The following is a 17,500-nucleotide window of genomic DNA, read 5'->3' on the forward strand; positions in this document are numbered from 1 at the left end:
TGCGTCATGAAGCACGTATGGAATCAGCCCAATGGAGAGATGAAACGTCATAGGCGGGTGACGTCATCGACCAGGAAACTATAAAGCACCCCAAAAACACAAGCGCATTAGCTTCTGTGCTTTCAGTCGCGCTACATGTGAATCTGTCCCTGTGTGATATTGTCTGTCTTACATACCCTGCACCACACAAACAATTTATCCCTATATATATATATATTGAGAGATTATGGCGGACGAACAGCAGTTTAGAAAGTGTGTTCCTCCCTGCTCGCGTTATTTAACGAGCGGGGATACACATGATCTTTGTGTTGTTTGTTTGGGAGTTCAGCATGCCCAGTTTGCTCTCGAGGGAGCAGACTGTGAGCATTGCGAGCGTTTGCCGTTAAGGACGCTCCGCTCCCGCCGATCGCTCTTTGAGGAGAGCGGTTCGGTGCGCGCTCCCCGCGGTTCGGGTCCCGCTTCTGCCGAGGCAGAGCGGCGGCGCTTATCGTGGGGATCGCAGATGGATCTCACAGCGGGGTTTGAGACGGGCTCTGCCTTATCTCTCCCTTCACCTGTGAGATCCAGTGCCTCAGTCCCGGGTTCGGAAGCACGCGCTGCGGTTTCTTCCGCTCGGGCTGAGGCACCAATGCTGCAGCTATCCAGTTCTGAGGAACTTGATGTTGTTAGTGTTGAGGGAGATGTGGAGGATTCGCCACCCCACACTCCTGAGAGTGATGAGCTTATGGAGGTGTTAACAAGAGCTGTTGAAAAACTTAATATTGAATGGCCAGTGACTAGACAGGAGTCTGTTTCTAAATCAAAGTTGGATGAGAGATTTTTGCCGTCACGTGTGCAGCCTCCACGCCGGTGCCTGCCGTTTTTCCATGATCTCCACACCGAGGTGTCGAAATCATGGAGAAAACCGGTGTCATATAGAGTGTTTAGTCCCCAGACTTCAACATACGCTAATATTATGGGAGCCAAGGCTCATGGTTATGGTGCTTTGCCTCGTGTGGAAGAGACGCTTTCGAGCCATCTCTCCCCCGAAGCAGCATCATCTTTTAAGGCACCGGCATTACCCACCAAGCCTTTAAGAAACACTTCGGCTTTGGTGGGTAAAGCATATTCGGCAGCAGGTCAGGCTGTGTCATGTCTGCATACTATGTCAATCTTGCAGGCATACCAGGCTGATCTGCTAAGGGACATGAGTGAGAGTGAGGAGGTCAGTACTGACGTAGTTCGCGAACTGCGTCAGGCTGCTGATTTATCCCTGCGTGCCACCAGAGAATCGGCCAAATTAATGGGTCGTTCTATGGCAGCTCTGGTGGCCGCAGAAAGACATTTGTGGTTAAATCAGACTAATATTAAAGAGAGAGAAAAAGCTTTTCTTTTAGATGCTCCTCTTTCTCCCATGGGGTTGTTTGGTGATGCTGTGAATTCAGTTTTCGATAAATTCCAAGAAGAAAAGAAACAAACTGCAGCTTTTAAAAAGTTTCTTCCCCTTAAAGTTCATGTCCCTGGGGCTGCTGGGCGGGAGCAGCCCCGGCCGTCTTCGAGCTCATCACATAGAGCGCAGCAGAGGCAGAGTGTCGCGTCTCGTGCTCCCCCTGCTGGACAGTGGGCTCAGCCGCGACACACTCAGCCGAAGCCTTCTCCCAGTAGAACTGATCTGAGGACAGTTATATTGGCTAAGAAGGCTTCGGCTAAGAAGAAGTCCTGACGCCAAGCCGTTCAGGATGCTGAGGGTGGTCCCCACCGAGGCGGAAAGGTGTTCACCTCTTTTTACGGTGCCCATTCCTCCTCGGTGCCCTCAGGGGCTCGTTCTGCCAACCCCGCCTTTATGCCGGGGCACAGACGATCCCAGCGAGCGCTTTCCCGAGGGACGCTCGCTCCCTCTGAGGAGGGTCTCAGAGCGGTCAGACCAGTTGTTCCCTGCCGGTGCGCCGTTACAGGGCGCTGCGTCTGCTGCTCAAGTTACACCAGAGGCCAGTCTCGAGAGGCTGGTACCCTTAGTAGAATTTCTGGCAGAGTGGAAAAGCCTTCCAAAAATATCTCATTGGGTCCTGCAGACAGTAGAAAAGGGTTATGCTATCCAGTTCAGGTGTCGTCCACCAAAATTCAGAGGGGTTCTGCACACAGTGGTGGGCCCCGAGCAGGCTCTGGTATTGGAACAAGAGGTGAAAACGCTCCTTCAAAAAGAGGCTATAGAACGGGTTCCTCCTCCCAGTTTGGAGTCAGGTTATTACAGCCGATATTTCATCGTTCCAAAGAAGGATGGGGGGTTGCGTCCAATTTTAGACCTGCGCATATTGAATCGCTCGGTAGGGAAGCTAAAATTCAAGATGCTCACTATCAAGCAGATCGTGTCTCAAATCAGGTCCGAGGACTGGTTTGTCACGATAGATCTGAAGGACGCATACTTCCATGTGTCCATCCTTCCACAACACAGGAAGTTCCTGAGGTTCGCCTTCGGGGGCGAGGCGTACCAGTACAGGGTTCTTCCGTTTGGCCTAGCTTTATCTCCCCGCACTTTCACGAAATGCATGGATGCAGCACTAGTGCCTCTGAGGCTTCAGGGCATTCGTATTCTCAATTACATCGACGATTGGTTGATTTTAGCTCAGACCGAGCAGATGGCGGTTCGGCATCGAGATGTCGTCCTCGCTCATATCAGAAAGTTGGGGTTGAGGCTGAACGCAAAGAAAAGTGTATTATCTCCTTCCCAGAAGACCACTTTTCTGGGTGTCGTTTGGGATTCGGTATCGATGCGGGCGCGACTCTCTCCGACCCGCATCGCTTCGATTCTCTCAGCTGTGAAACAAGTGAAGCTAGGCCAGCTACTCACTGTCAAGCAGTTTCAGAGACTGTTGGGTCTGATGGCAGCAGCGTCCAACGTTATACCTTGCGGCCTGTTGTACGTGAGACCGCTACAGTGGTGGCTCAGGACCAAGGGATTCTCCCCGAGGGGAAATCCGCTCCGCACGTTCAAAGTCACGCGGCGCTGCCTTCGTGCTCTGGTCATGTGGAGAGAAACTTGGTTCCTATCCAAAGGTCCTGTGCTGGGGGCTCTTTGTCGTCGCATAACGCTAACGACGGATGCTTCCCTCACAGGGTGGGGGGCGGTCATGAGTGGTCGCCCAGCCCAAGGTCTGTGGCAGGATCATCATCTTTCGTGGCACATAAATTGTCTAGAGATGTTGGCTGTGTTTCAGGCTCTGAAACACTTCCTAACTAACCTGAGAGGCCATCATGTGTTAGTTCAATCAGACAACACGTCGGTGGTCTCTTATATAAATCATCAGGGGGGCCTGCGGTCTCGCCGGCTTTACAAGTTGGCCCGTCAGATCCTCCTGTGGTCCCAAGGGAAGCTACTATCTCTGAGAGCAATGTATCTCCCTGGGTATTTGAATGTGGTAGCAGACTCCCTGTCGAGGCAGGGGCCGAGGCCAGGGGAATGGAGACTCCACCCCGAGGTGGTGGAGCTCCTTTGGTTGAGTTTCGGTCGCGCCGAGGTGGACCTATTCGCTTCCAAGGAGACCACTCATTGTCATCGGTGGTTCTCCATCACTCTTCCAGCCCCCCTGGGGTTGGATGCTATGGTGCAGCCGTGGCCGAGGTCACGTCTGTACGCCTTTCCCCCGATTGCTCTGTTACCAGGAGTTCTGGAGAGGGTCCGCCGGGACGGGGTCAGTCTACTACTAGTAGCCCCGTTCTGGCCGGCCCGAGTATGGTTTGCGGACCTGATTTCTCTCCTGGACGGTTCTCCTTTGGAGCTCCCGGTCAGGAGGGATCTACTCTCCCAGGCGGGGGGCACGATACTTCACCCCCGCCCAGAATTGTGGAAACTGTGGGCTTGGCCTCTGAGGGGGCCCAGCTCATAGACTCCGGTCTCTCAACCGAGGTTGTTGAGACCATTCTTAACTCCAGAGCTCCATCCACGAGGAAGCTTTATGCCTTGAAGTGGAAACTTTTCACTTCTTGGTGTGGAGAACACCTGCAGGACCCAGTTAACTGCCCAGTGGGTGCAGTGCTGGAATTCCTGCAGGAGCGCTTCTCCACAGGGTTATCCCCCTCCACACTAAAGGTGTATGTGGCGGCACTAGCTGCTTACCACGTCCCTTTCAGTGGAGTTTCTCTTGGGAGACACCCGCTTATAACTCGTTTCCTCCGTGGCACTTTGAGGCTGAGGCCAGCAGTTCGTACGAGGGTGCCGACTTGGGATCTGGCCATTGTATTAGAAGGTCTTTCCCTAGCTCCTTTTGAACCTATCGAAGAAGTTCCCGAGAAGTTTCTCACTTTTAAGACTATCTTTTTGCTTGCTATCTCTTCACTAAAAAGAATCGGAGATTTGCAGGCTCTGTCGGTTTCACCCTCGTGCCTGGAATTTGCACCTGGCATGGTTAAAGCTTTTCTGCATCCTAGACCAGGTTACGTTCCTAAGGTTCCTACTAATATTGTTAGACCTACGGTTCTGCAGGCTTTCTGTCCTCCTCCATTTATGTCATCGGACCAGGAGAAACTTAATTCACTCTGCCCTGTTAGGGCATTAGACGCTTATGTCCACAGAGCTGCCCTGTGGAGGAAATCAGAACAACTTTTTGTATGTTTCGGGCCACCCAGGAAAGGGTGTCCGGCGTCTAAACAGAGAATGAGCAAGTGGGTGGTTGAGGCTATCTCACTTGCTTATGAGTCGGCTGGCCAGCCTTCACCTTTGGTTGTCCGAGCTCACTCTACCAGGAGTATGGCTGCTTCTAAAGCTCTTTTGTCGGGGGTTTCCCTGAGTGATGTTTGTGATGCGGCTGGATGGTCTTCACCGCATACTTTTATTAAGTTCTATGACCTAGACTTAAGCTCTACCCCTGGGGCACAGGTGCTCTCGTCCTCTGTGCGCTAGTCTCACATGACGGTCATTTGGTCCTATGGCGACGTGGGTATTCGCGTTCCCGCAGCGTTTGACGCAGCTCGAAGTTCCCTTGAAAGGGAACGTCTCGGTTACGTATGTAACCCTAGTTCCCTGATAGGGAACGAGACGCTGCGTCGCTCCGCCATACTCCCGGCACTCCCGTTAGCGCTTCCTTCAAGCCTATCAGAAGCTAATGCGCTTGTGTTTTTGGGGTGCTTTATAGTTTCCTGGTCGATGACGTCACCCGCCTATGACGTTTCATCTCTCCATTGGGCTGATTCCATACGTGCTTAATGACGCACAACGCAGGGGCGTTCCCGCAGCGTTTGACGCAGCGTCTCGTTCCCTATCAGGGAACTAGGGTTACATACGTAACCGAGACGTTCTTCAGAGAGCATGAAAGAGTTTGAGTTTTTTCAAAAGTTCTTCTTACTTTAAAAAAAAGACTCACTGAGCTTCTTCAGAAAGCCTTTAAAAGTCTCTGAGATTCTTCAGAGAGCATGAAAGAGTTTGAGTTTTTTCAAAAGTTCTTCTTAGTTTAAAAAAAAGAGTCCCTGAGCTTCTTCAGAAAGCCTTTAAAAGTCTCTGAGATTCTTCAGAGAGCATGAAAGAGTTTGAGTTTTTTCAAAAGTTCTTCTTAGTTTAAAAAAAAGACTCACTGAGCTTCTTCAGAAAGCCTTTAAAAGTCTCTGAGATTCTTCAGAGAGCATGAAAGAGTTTGAGTTTTTTCAAAAGTTCTTCTTAGTTTAAAAAAAGAGTCCCTGAGCTTCTTCAGAAAGCCTTTAAAAGTCTCTGAGATTCTTCAGAGAGCATGAAAGAGTTTGAGTTTTTTCAAAAGTTCTTCTTAGTTTAAAAAAAAAGAGTCCCTGAGCTTCTTCAGAAAGCCTTTAAAAGTCTCTGAGATTCTTCAGAGAGCATGAAAGAGTTTGAGTTTTTTCAAAAGTTCTTCTTAGTTTAAAAAAAGAGTCCCTGAGCTTCTTCAGAAAGCCTTTAAAAGTCTCTGAGATTCTTCAGAGAGCATGAAAGAGTTTGAGTTTTTTCAAAAGTTCTTCTTAGTTTAAAAAAAAAGAGTCCCTGAGCTTCTTCAAAAAGCCTTTAAAAGTCTCTGAGATTCTTCAGAGAGCATGAAAGAGTTTGAGTTTTTTCAAAAGTTCTTCTTACTTTAAAAAAAAGACTCACTGAGCTTCTTCAGAAAGCCTTTAAAAGTCTCTGAGATTCTTCAGAGAGCATGAAAGAGTTTGAGTTTTTTCAAAAGTTCTTCTTAGTTTAAAAAAAAGAGTCCCTGAGCTTCTTCAGAAAGCCTTTAAAAGTCTCTGAGATTCTTCAGAGAGCATGAAAGAGTTTGAGTTTTTTCAAAAGTTCTTCTTAGTTTAAAAAAAGAGTCCCTGAGCTTCTTCAGAAAGCATTTAAAAGTCTCTGAGATTCTTCAGAGAGCATGAAAGAGTTTGAGTTTTTTCAAAAGTTCTTCTTACTTTAAAAAAAAGACTCACTGAGCTTCTTCAGAAAGCCTTTAAAAGTCTCTGAGATTCTTCAGAGAGCATGAAAGAGTTTGAGTTTTTTCAAAAGTTCTTCTTAGTTTAAAAAAAAGAGTCCCTGAGCTTCTTCAGAAAGCCTTTAAAAGTCTCTGAGATTCTTCAGAGAGCATGAAAGAGTTTGAGTTTTTTCAAAAGTTCTTCTTAGTTTAAAAAAAAGACTCACTGAGCTTCTTCAGAAAGCCTTTAAAAGTCTCTGAGATTCTTCAGAGATTATGAAAGAGTTTGAGTTTTTTCAAAAGTTCTTCTTAGTTTTCTTCATTAATGGGCTAACCTTTTAAATTGCCCAATTTTGGCAGCAGTTTTCGCTTACGGCCATACCACCTTGGTCACGCCCGATCTCGTCTGATCTCGGAAGCTAAGCAGGGTTGGGCCTGGTTAGTACTTGGATGGGAGACCGCCTGGGAATACCAGGTGCTGTACGCTTTTTTGATTTAAAAAAAAATAAAAATAAATAAAGAGTCCCTGAGCTTCTTCAGAAAGCCTTTAAAAGTCTCTGAGATTCTTCAGAGAGCATGAAAGAGTTTGAGTTTTTTCAAAAGTTCTTCTTACTTTAAAAAAAAGACTCACTGAGCTTCTTCAGAAAGCCTTTAAAAGTCTCTGAGATTCTTCAGAGAGCATGAAAGAGTTTGAGTTTTTTCAAAAGTTCTTCTTACTTTAAAAAAAAGACTCACTGAGCTTCTTCAGAAAGCCTTTAAAAGTCTCTGAGATTCTTCAGAGAGCATGAAAGAGTTTGAGTTTTTTCAAAAGTTCTTCTTAGTTTAAAAAAAGAGTCCCTGAGCTTCTTCAGAAAGCCTTTAAAAGTCTCTGAGATTCTTCAGAGAGCATGAAAGAGTTTGAGTTTTTTCAAAAGTTCTTCTTAGTTTAAAAAAAAAGAGTCCCTGAGCTTCTTCAGAAAGCCTTTAAAAGTCTCTGAGATTCTTCAGAGACCATGAAAGAGTTTGAGTTTTTTCAAAAGTTCTTCTTACTTAAAAAAAAGACTCACTGAGCTTCTTCAGAAAGCCTTTAAAAGTCTCTGAGATTCTTCAGAGAGCATGAAAGAGTTTGAGTTTTTTCAAAAGTTCTTCTTAGTTTAAAAAAAAGAGTCCCTGAGCTTCTTCAAAAAGCCTTTAAAAGTCTCTGAGATTCTTCAGAGAGCATGAAAGAGTTTGAGTTTTTTCAAAAGTTCTTCTTACTTTAAAAAAAAGACTCACTGAGCTTCTTCAGAAAGCCTTTAAAAGTCTCTGAGATTCTTCAGAGAGCATGAAAGAGTTTGAGTTTTTTCAAAAGTTCTTCTTAGTTTAAAAAAAAGAGTCCCTGAGCTTCTTCAGAAAGCCTTTAAAAGTCTCTGAGATTCTTCAGAGAGCATGAAAGAGTTTGAGTTTTTTCAAAAGTTCTTCTTAGTTTAAAAAAAGAGTCCCTGAGCTTCTTCAGAAAGCATTTAAAAGTCTCTGAGATTCTTCAGAGAGCATGAAAGAGTTTGAGTTTTTTCAAAAGTTCTTCTTACTTTAAAAAAAAGACTCACTGAGCTTCTTCAGAAAGCCTTTAAAAGTCTCTGAGATTCTTCAGAGAGCATGAAAGAGTTTGAGTTTTTTCAAAAGTTCTTCTTAGTTTAAAAAAAAGAGTCCCTGAGCTTCTTCAGAAAGCCTTTAAAAGTCTCTGAGATTCTTCAGAGAGCATGAAAGAGTTTGAGTTTTTTCAAAAGTTCTTCTTAGTTTAAAAAAAAGACTCACTGAGCTTCTTCAGAAAGCCTTTAAAAGTCTCTGAGATTCTTCAGAGAGCATGAAAGAGTTTGAGTTTTTTCAAAAGTTCTTCTTAGTTTTCTTCATTAATGGTCTAACCTTTTAAATTGCCCAATTTTGGCAGCAGTTTTCGCTTACGGCCATACCACCTTGGTCACGCCCGATCTCGTCTGATCTCGGAAGCTAAGCAGGGTCGGGCCTGGTTAGTACTTGGATGGGAGACCGCCTGGGAATACCAGGTGCTGTAAGCTTTTTTGATTTAAAAAAAAAAAAAAAAAAAAAGAGTACCTGAGCTTCTTCAAGAAGGCCTTTAAAGGTCTCTGAGATTCTTCAGAGAGAATGAAAGAGTTTGAGTTTTTTCAAAAGTTCTTCTTACTTTAAAAAAAAAGACTCACTGAGCTTCTTCAGAAAGCCTTTAAAAGTCTCTGAGATTCTTCAGAGAGCATGGAAGAGTTTGAGTTTTTTCAAAAGTTCTTCTTAGTTTAAAAAAAAGAGTCCCTGAGCTTCTTCAGAAAGCCTTTAAAAGTCTCTGAGATTCTTCAGAGAGCATGAAAGAGTTTGAGTTTTTTCAAAAGTTTTTCTTAGTTTAAAAAAAAGACTCACTGAGCTTCTTCAGAAAGCCTTTAAAAGTCTCTGAGATTCTTCAGAGAGCATGAAAGAGTTTGAGTTTTTTCAAAAGTTCTTCTTTGTTTTCTTCATTAATGGTCTAACCTTTTAAATTGCCCAATTTTGGCAGCAGTTTTCGCTTACGGCCATACCACCTTGGTCACGCCCGATCTCGTCTGATCTTGGAAGCTAAGCAGGGTCGGGCCTGGTTAGTACTTGGATGGGAGACCGCCTGGGAATACCAGGTGCTGTAAGCTTTTTTGATTTAAAAAAAAAAAAAAAAAAAATAGAGTCCCTGAGCTTCTTCAGAAAGCCTTTAAAAGTCTCTGAGATTCTTCAGAGAGCATGAAAGAGTTTGAGTTTTTTCAAAAGTTCTTCTTAGTTTAAAAAAAAGACTCACTGAGCTTCTTCAGAAAGCCTTTAAAAGTCTCTGAGATTCTTCAGAGAGCATGAAAGAGTTTGAGTTTTTTCAAAAGTTCTTCTTAGTTTTCTTCATTAATGGTCTAACCTTTTAAATTGCCCAATTTTGGCAGCAGTTTTCGCTTACGGCCATACCACCTTGGTCACGCCCGATCTCGTCTGATCTCGGAAGCTAAGCAGGGTCGGGCCTGGTTAGTACTTGGATGGGAGACCGCCTGGGAATACCAGGTGCTGTAAGCTTTTTTTATTTAAAAAAAAAAAAAAAAAAAAAGAGTACCTGAGCTTCTTCAAGAAGGCCTTTAAAGGTCTCTGAGATTCTTCAGAGAGAATGAAAGAGTTTGAGTTTTTTCAAAAGTTCTTCTTACTTTAAAAAAAAGACTCACTGAGCTTCTTCAGAAAGCCTTTAAAAGTCTCTGAGATTCTTCAGAGAGCATGGAAGAGTTTGAGTTTTTTCAAAAGTTCTTCTTAGTTTAAAAAAAAGAGTCCCTGAGCTTCTTCAGAAAGCCTTTAAAAGTCTCTGAGATTCTTCAGAGAGCATGAAAGAGTTTGAGTTTTTTCAAAAGTTTTTCTTAGTTTAAAAAAAAGACTCACTGAGCTTCTTCAGAAAGCCTTTAAAAGTCTCTGAGATTCTTCAGAGAGCATGAAAGAGTTTGAGTTTTTTCAAAAGTTCTTCTTTGTTTTCTTCATTAATGGTCTAACCTTTTAAATTGCCCAATTTTGGCAGCAGTTTTCGCTTACGGCCATACCACCTTGGTCACGCCCGATCTCGTCTGATCTTGGAAGCTAAGCAGGGTCGGGCCTGGTTAGTACTTGGATGGGAGACCGCCTGGGAATACCAGGTGCTGTAAGCTTTTTTGATTTAAAAAAAAAAAAAAAAAAATAGAGTCCCTGAGCTTCTTCAGAAAGCCTTTAAAAGTCTCTGAGATTCTTCAGAGAGCATGAAAGAGTTTGAGTTTTTTCAAAAGTTCTTCTTAGTTTAAAAAAAAGACTCACTGAGCTTCTTCAGAAAGCCTTTAAAAGTCTCTGAGATTCTTCAGAGAGCATGAAAGAGTTTGAGTTTTTTCAAAAGTTCTTCTTAGTTTTCTTCATTAATGGTCTAACCTTTTAAATTGCCCAATTTTGGCAGCAGTTTTCGCTTACGGCCATACCACCTTGAGGGCGCCCTAGAGCAACCAGGAAGTAGTGTGGCAGTAGTGGGTGAGGAAGGCTCACCAAACGTGTTTCTGTGTTTTTTCGTTTGTTTTTGTCAGAATCAGTGTTTTTTTGTTAGTTTTTTTGTTTTGTTTTTTGTTTAAGCTAAATCCTCCCAACAGCATACGCTGTTTGGGAGGAATTTTGTCTGCGTGTTTTTCTTTGATGGATGGACAAAGGTTAACGGACATTGCAATGGCTGGAGTACCACGAGGGCGAAACGACCACGGACCGGACGAACAACAAAGAGATGGACAAGAACGGGGGAAAGAAGCGAGAAAGGAGAAAGCGAAAAGGATGTACAAAAAGGAAGCGACAATAACGGTGGATTTAAGAGATGAAAAAGAGGTGAGAGCGATGGATATCATAAAAGCAGTGACGGAGAAGATCGGAGAAGGAAAGATTTTGGCAGTGAGACCTAAACAAACAAATGAATATGAAGTTACACTTGAACGGGAGGAGGATACGGGATGCTTAATGGACGGATTGGATATTAAAGGAATGACATTCGAGGTAAAGAGTCTTCACAACAGGGACTATGTTGTCTCTTTTATGCACCTGCCGGCCTACACTGAGGATGCGGACATTTTTAACAAGCTGGAACAATGGGGAGTAATCCCAGTTTCTGTGGTGAAAAGGAGGTTTTATCCGGGCACAAATATAGAGGACGGCACACGCTTTTTAAAAGTAAGGTTCCCAAGGGAGGTGGCATCACTACCATACAGCACAAGACTGGAAACAGCTGAAGGACCACAATACTTCAGAGTGATGCACAGTCATCAGGTGAAAACCTGTCGACTGTGCATGAGCCCGGACCACGTGGTGAAAGACTGTCCAGATTTTAAGTGTTTTAAATGTGACGAGAAAGGCCACTTTGCAAGGAACTGCAACGCTGTTAAGTGCCCGGATTGCCGAGAGGTTCTCACTAAATGTGAATGCTGGACGGGGCGAGAGGAGGAAGAAGAGGAGCAGGTGAGCGGGCAGGTGCTAGAAAGAGACACAGAAAAGGAGCAAGAAGAAGAAAACGGAGGAAAGGAGACGAGTGAAATTACAGAAAATAAACAAAGTGAGGAACGGATGGACGATGAGTATAAACAGGGGGAACAAACACAACAAGAGGATAAAAACTGGACACAAATGGACATGAATGTAAGCTTGGAAAGTGAAGTAGACAGAGCAGAACAAAAGGACACGGAGCAGAATGTGGAAATGGAAAAGGAAGCGGAAAATGAAGAAGATGACAATGTAGTTCCATCAAATAAAAGGAGAAGATCAATACAGATAAAACCGAACACTGAAGGAGCGAGAAAAAGAGTGACTTTAAAAGGTGAGCAACAAAGTATAGATGAAAAGGTGCTGGGAAAGGACTCGGAGGAGAATGAATGAAAAGATGGATTTTAGCAAATCTTTTTAAGAACTTTTTTTTGTGTCATGATTTTAAGAATGGTTACTTTTAATGCTAGAGGTTTAATGGACATGAGGAAATTTGAAAAAGTGAAGGAAATGTGTAAAAGAGAAGATGTGATAATGTTACAAGAGACTAACTGGAAAGACTTGCATATAAGTGAAATAAGAAAAAAATGGAATGGAGAGATTTTATACAACAACGGGGATGATAGATTTGGAAGAGGAGTTGCAGTACTAATAAGAGAAAATAGAGATATAAAATGTAAAGTAGTATATAAAGATAAAGTGGGGAAATGTATAGGTTTTGAAATGGAATATGAAGAGAACAAAATACTTGTGGTAAATGTGCATGCACCACCGGAAGAGATTAAGAAGAGGGAATATTTTAATGGTTTAAGGGAACTTTTAAGGAAATATAAGGAAATTGTTATTATGGGGGATTTTAATGTTGTTTTTAGTAAACTGGACATGGCCGAAGGAATGGTTTTTAAGACAGATACAGGAAGAAAAGAGTTAAAAGGGCTGATGGAAGAAAATGAATTGATTGATGTATGGAGGGAAAGAAATGAAAAGAGAAAAGAATTTTCAAGAGGACAAATTGTGGGGAATTTTATTTGTAAAACGAGAATTGATTTTATTTTATGTACACGGAATATGGAAAGCTATTTAGAAAAAATAAGATATGAAGAAACTAGTTTAAGTGATCACAAGCCTATTTTTATGCAAATTGATTGGGATACAGTGAAAAGAGGGCCGGGAGTATGGGTTTTAAACACAGGGATTTTAAAGAACGAAGACTATGTTTTAAGTGTACAGGAAATTATAACAAAGGAAAAAGAAAACGGAATGTATAGAGAAGACAAAAGGATTTGGTGGGAAAATGTGAAGTATTTAATCAAAAATTTTAGCATAAAATATTGTGGGATGATTCAGAGATGTAAAAAGGGTAAAGAAAGAGACATACGAGAACAACTAGAAAAGGAATTGAACATGAATGAAAAAGATATACAAAAAATAAAAGAAATAGAGGGAAAACTGAAAGAAATAGAAGAGAAGAAATATAATGGGGCACGATTAAGAAGTAAAGCAAAGTATACAGTGGAAGGAGAGAAATGTACTAAGTTTTTTTTTGATTTGGAAAGAAGAAGGGGAATTTCACAAACAATTAAAAGAATACATAGGGAAGATGGAGAGATAGTGGAAACAAATGAAGAGATACTAAAAGCAATAAAAGCATACTATGGAAAGCTATTCAAAGCAGAAGGAATAAAGGAGGAAGAAAAACTAGAATTATTGAAACAAATAAAGACCAAAGTAGGAGAGGATGACAAAAAAGAGTGTGACCTAGAGATAAGAGAAGAAGAGATAAAAAGAGCAATAAGTGAACTGAATAAAAGGAAAAGCCCAGGTATTGACGGTTTAGGGAATGAATTTTATATAACTTTTAAGGATTTTTTAACGGATATTTTAAAAGAAGTATATGAAGAGACTTTTAAGAAAGATGAAATGAATCAGAGAATGGGGATGGGATTAATTAAGTTGATATATAAAAGAAAAGGAGAAAAAGCAGATTTAAAAAATTATAGACCCATCACAATGTTGAACACAGATTTGAAAATTTTAACAAAAGTTTTAGCCAACAGATTGAAAGAGGTAATGCCAACCATAATCAAAACAAATCAAGTATATGGAGTGAAAGGGAAGGATACAACAATAAGTATAATAGATAGAATAAGGTATATGAAAGAAAAAAATAAGGATGGATATGTTATTAGTTTGGATTTTGAAAAGGCCTTCGACAGAGTAGAACATGACTATTTATTTGAGATTTTAAGTGGGTATGGGTTTGGGGAAAGTTTTATCAAATGGATTAAAATTTTATATAAAGGAGCAATAACAAGAGTAAAATGTAATGGGTTTTTAACAGAATGTTAAGACACAACAATAAGTATAATAGATAGAATAAGGTATATGAAAGAAAAAAATAAGGATGGATATGTTATTAGTTTGGATTTTGAAAAGGCCTTCGACAGAGTAGAACATGACTATTTATTTGAGATTTTAAGTGGGTATGGGTTTGGGGAAAGTTTTATCAAATGGATTAAAATTTTATATAAAGGAGCAATAACAAGAGTAAAATGTAATGGGTTTTTAACAGAATGTTTTAAATTAACTAGGTCAATAAGACAAGGATGTCCACTATCAGCACTTTTATATTCACTAGTTGCAGAACCTTTGGGATTAGCTGTTAAAAGAGATAAAGAAGTAAAAGGGATAGACATTGAAGAGAGTGGGGAAAATGAAAACATGTTTCAATACGCAGACGATACAACAATAATGGTTAAGGATATAAACAGTGTTAAAAAAGCAATGGAAGTGGTACAGACGTTTTGTAGGGGATCAGGGAGCAAGATAAATGAAGAGAAAACAGTATATATGAGATTTGGAGGGGCGAGTGTTTTAGCAAATGATTTTAAGTTTAAAGAATCAAAGGAAATAAAGATCCTAGGTGTTTTAATAGGGAAAGACGAAAAATATGTTGAAGTAGTAATGTGGGAAGAAATACTAGGAGGAATTGAAAGAAGGTTAAATTTTTGGAAATTGAGGACTTTAAGTTTAAAGGGGAAGGTTTTGATTGTAAATGTTTTAATGGTAGCAAAGTTGTGGTATGTTTTATATGTGACTTCTATGCCGATGTGGGTGGAAAAAAGGCTGAAGAAATGTTTTCTGGATTTTATATGGGATGGAAAACCTCCAAGAATTGCATACAATACTATAATAGGAGAAGTTGGAAAGGGAGGGATGGGATTGATAGATGTGGAACAAAGAAAAAATAGCTTAAGAGTTAAAGTAATAAAAAAGTATCTGGATGAGAAAATTAAAACAACGTGGAAAAAGACGATGGAATATTTTTTAAATAAATGTGGGAATTTTAATTTGGGAGATAATATTTTATGGATGAAAACTAAGAATTGGATGGTGAAAGGAATGCCAGATTTTTACAGAGAATTGATGAGTGCTTGGGGGAAATTTTTAACTATTGTTAATTTTAATCCTCAAGGTAGAGAGAGCATTTTAAACCAGCCTTTATTCTTAAACAGCGGCATTTTAAATCAGGGGAATGTGATTTTTTTAAAGAAATGGTGGGATGTTGGGATCACAAGAGTTAGAGATATTTTATATGAATTTAAAGAGGGATTTTTACCATTACAGTATATAATAGATACAATGGAAGTGGCAAAAGAGGATTTTAATGAACAAGAACTACAAAATAAGTATGAAATAATGAAAGAAGCAATACCCAAAGAGTGGATAAAAAGAATAGAAGATATGGAAGAAGAGAAACAAGGGAAAAAAGTGAATGTAAAGTTGGGAGAAAAACGATATGCTTTTAATGAATGTACTGTGAAAATGTTTTACTGTTTTTTTAGAGAGGGGGTTTTCAGAAAACCAAAAGTCAATGAGTACTGGGTACAGAAATACAAAGATCTAAAAGAAGAGGATATATGGAATAACATGAAAGGTACAATGATAGACGCAAAATTGGAGAGTTTTGAATATTTAATCAGACACAGAGCAATTTTTACTGACATTATTTTAAAAAAAATCCACATGGAACTAAGTGAAACATGTAAAGTGTGTAATGTGGAAGATGAAAGTTTTTTACACTTGTTTTTAAATTGTAGAGAATTGGAAGATTTTAACAAAAAGGGTAAAAGACTGATTGAAATGTTGAGAGGGGAATCCAATGAGAGGACTGTAGAATGGAACAGAGTGGTGATGTTTGGGATGGAAGAAAAGGGTTAAAACAAAAGTTTTATTAATCTGTGTGTGATGCTAATGAAAAGTGCAATATGGGAGAGAAGAATTGTAGCAAAAAAGGAAAAAATCGTGTTGGATGTTTGGATTGCTTTTAAAAGGAAAACTGAATTGTATATTGAAGGATTGTATGAGTATTTTAAATGTGAAAATAAGTTGGATGTTTTTTATGGTGTTTTTACCCCAAAAGTTTGTGGTGTTTTAAAGGATCTAATGTGGAAGTTGCCTGGAAGTGAAGAAGTTTTTTAAATTATGTAAATGATTTGTGATGTAGAATGGTTGTGGAAGAAAATCTGTATCTTTTAATTTCTATTTGATTTTATTGTATTTTATTGATTGAAATTTTCCAAAAAAAAAAAAAAAAAAAAAAGTCACGCCCGATCTCGTCTGATCTTGGAAGCTAAGCAGGGTCGGGCCTGGTTAGTACTTGGATGGGAGACCGCCTGGGAATACCAGGTGCTGTAAGCTTTTTTGATTTAAAAAAAAAAAAAAAAAAAAAGAGTCCCTGAGCTTCTTCAGAAAGCCTTTAAAAGTCTCTGAGATTCTTCAGAGAGCATGAAAGAGTTTGAGTTTTTTCAAAAGTTCTTCTTAGTTTAAAAAAAAGACTCACTGAGCTTCTTCAGAAAGCCTTTAAAAGTCTCTGAGATTCTTCAGAGAGCATGAAAGAGTTTGAGTTTTTTCAAAAGTTCTTCTTAGTTTTCTTCATTAATGGTCTAACCTTTTAAATTGCCCAATTTTGGCAGCAGTTTTCGCTTACGGCCATACCACCTTGGTCATGCCCGATCTCGTCTGATCTCGGAAGCTAAGCAGGGTCGGGCCTGGTTAGTACTTGGATGGGAGACCGCCTGGGAATACCAGGTGCTGTAAGCTTTTTTGATAAAAAAGAAAAAAAAAAAAAAAAAAGAGTCCCTGAGCTTCTTCAGAAAGCCTTTAAAAGTCTCTGAGATTCTTCAGAGAGCATGAAAGAGTTTGAGTTTTTTCAAAAGTTCTTCTTAGTTTAAAAAAAAGAGTCCCTGAGCTTCTTCAGAAAGCCTTTAAAAGTCTCTGAGATTCTTCAGAGAGCATGAAAGAGTTTGAGTTTTTTCAAAAGTTCTTCTTAGTTTAAAAAAAAGACTCACTGAGCTTCTTCAGAAAGCCTTTAAAAGTCTCTGAGATTCTTCAGAGAGCATGAAAGAGTTTGAGTTTTTTCAAAAGTTCTTCTTAGTTTTCTTCATTAATGGTCTAACCTTTTAAATTGCCCAATTTTGGCAGCAGTTTTCGCTTACGGCCATACCACCTTGGTCACGCCCGATCTCGTCTGATCTTGGAAGCTAAGCAGGGTCGGGCCTGGTTAGTACTTGGATGGGAGACCGCCTGGGAATACCAGGTGCTGTAAGCTTTTTTGATTTAAAAAAAAAAAAAAAATAGAGGCCCTGAGCTTCTTTAGAAAGCCTTTAAAAGTCTCTGAGATTCTTCAGAGAGCATGAAAGAGTTTGAGTTTTTTCAAAAGTTCTTCTTAGTTTAAAAAAAAGACTCACTGAGCTTCTTCAGAAAGCCTTTAAAAGTCTCTGAGATTCTTCAGAGAGCATGAAAGAGTTTGAGTTTTTTCAAAAGTTCTTCTTAGTTTTCTTCATTAATGGTCTAACCTTTTAAATTGCCCAATTTTGGCAGCAGTTTTCGCTTACGGCCATACCACCTTGGTCACGCCCGATCTCGTCTGATCTTGGAAGCTAAGCAGGGTCGGGCCTGGTTAGTACTTGGATGGGAGACCGCCTGGGAATACCAGGTGCTGTAAGCTTTTTTGATTTAAAAAAAATAATAAAAAAATATAGTCCCTGAGCTTCTTCAGAAAGCCTTTAAAAGTCTCTGAGATTCTTCAGAGAGCATGAAAGAGTTTGAGTTTTTTCAAAAGGTCTTCTTAGTTTAAAAAAAGACTCACT

At 40.4% G+C, this 17,500-nt stretch overlaps 8 non-coding genes across 8 annotated transcripts; all 8 read left to right on the top strand.

Moving 5' to 3' along the window:
* Positions 1–6,724: 6,724 nt before the first annotated feature.
* Positions 6,725–6,843, top strand: LOC143725317 (5S ribosomal RNA). Its single transcript, XR_013198093.1, has one exon. It is a non-coding gene; the product is annotated as a 5S ribosomal RNA (ribosomal RNA).
* Positions 6,844–8,270: 1,427 nt separating this feature from the next.
* Positions 8,271–8,389, top strand: LOC143725081 (5S ribosomal RNA). Its single transcript, XR_013197860.1, has one exon. It is a non-coding gene; the product is annotated as a 5S ribosomal RNA (ribosomal RNA).
* Positions 8,390–8,882: 493 nt separating this feature from the next.
* On the top strand, positions 8,883–9,001 carry LOC143725354 (5S ribosomal RNA). The gene has a single exon (XR_013198129.1). It is a non-coding gene; the product is annotated as a 5S ribosomal RNA (ribosomal RNA).
* Positions 9,002–9,285: 284 nt separating this feature from the next.
* Positions 9,286–9,404, top strand: LOC143725082 (5S ribosomal RNA). The gene has a single exon (XR_013197861.1). It is a non-coding gene; the product is annotated as a 5S ribosomal RNA (ribosomal RNA).
* Positions 9,405–9,896: 492 nt separating this feature from the next.
* LOC143725355 (5S ribosomal RNA) lies at positions 9,897–10,015 on the top strand. Its single transcript, XR_013198130.1, has one exon. It is a non-coding gene; the product is annotated as a 5S ribosomal RNA (ribosomal RNA).
* A 6,317-nt stretch (positions 10,016–16,332) lies between these two features.
* LOC143725301 (5S ribosomal RNA) lies at positions 16,333–16,451 on the top strand. Its single transcript, XR_013198077.1, has one exon. It is a non-coding gene; the product is annotated as a 5S ribosomal RNA (ribosomal RNA).
* A 389-nt stretch (positions 16,452–16,840) lies between these two features.
* On the top strand, positions 16,841–16,959 carry LOC143725356 (5S ribosomal RNA). The gene has a single exon (XR_013198131.1). It is a non-coding gene; the product is annotated as a 5S ribosomal RNA (ribosomal RNA).
* A 280-nt stretch (positions 16,960–17,239) lies between these two features.
* On the top strand, positions 17,240–17,358 carry LOC143725357 (5S ribosomal RNA). Its single transcript, XR_013198132.1, has one exon. It is a non-coding gene; the product is annotated as a 5S ribosomal RNA (ribosomal RNA).
* Positions 17,359–17,500: the final 142 nt, after the last annotated feature.

This window comes from Siphateles boraxobius, unplaced genomic scaffold (genome assembly GCF_051911475.1).
Source record: "Siphateles boraxobius isolate OS27281-9 unplaced genomic scaffold, OSU_SipBor_1 76, whole genome shotgun sequence".
NCBI lineage: Eukaryota > Metazoa > Chordata > Actinopteri > Cypriniformes > Leuciscidae > Siphateles > Siphateles boraxobius.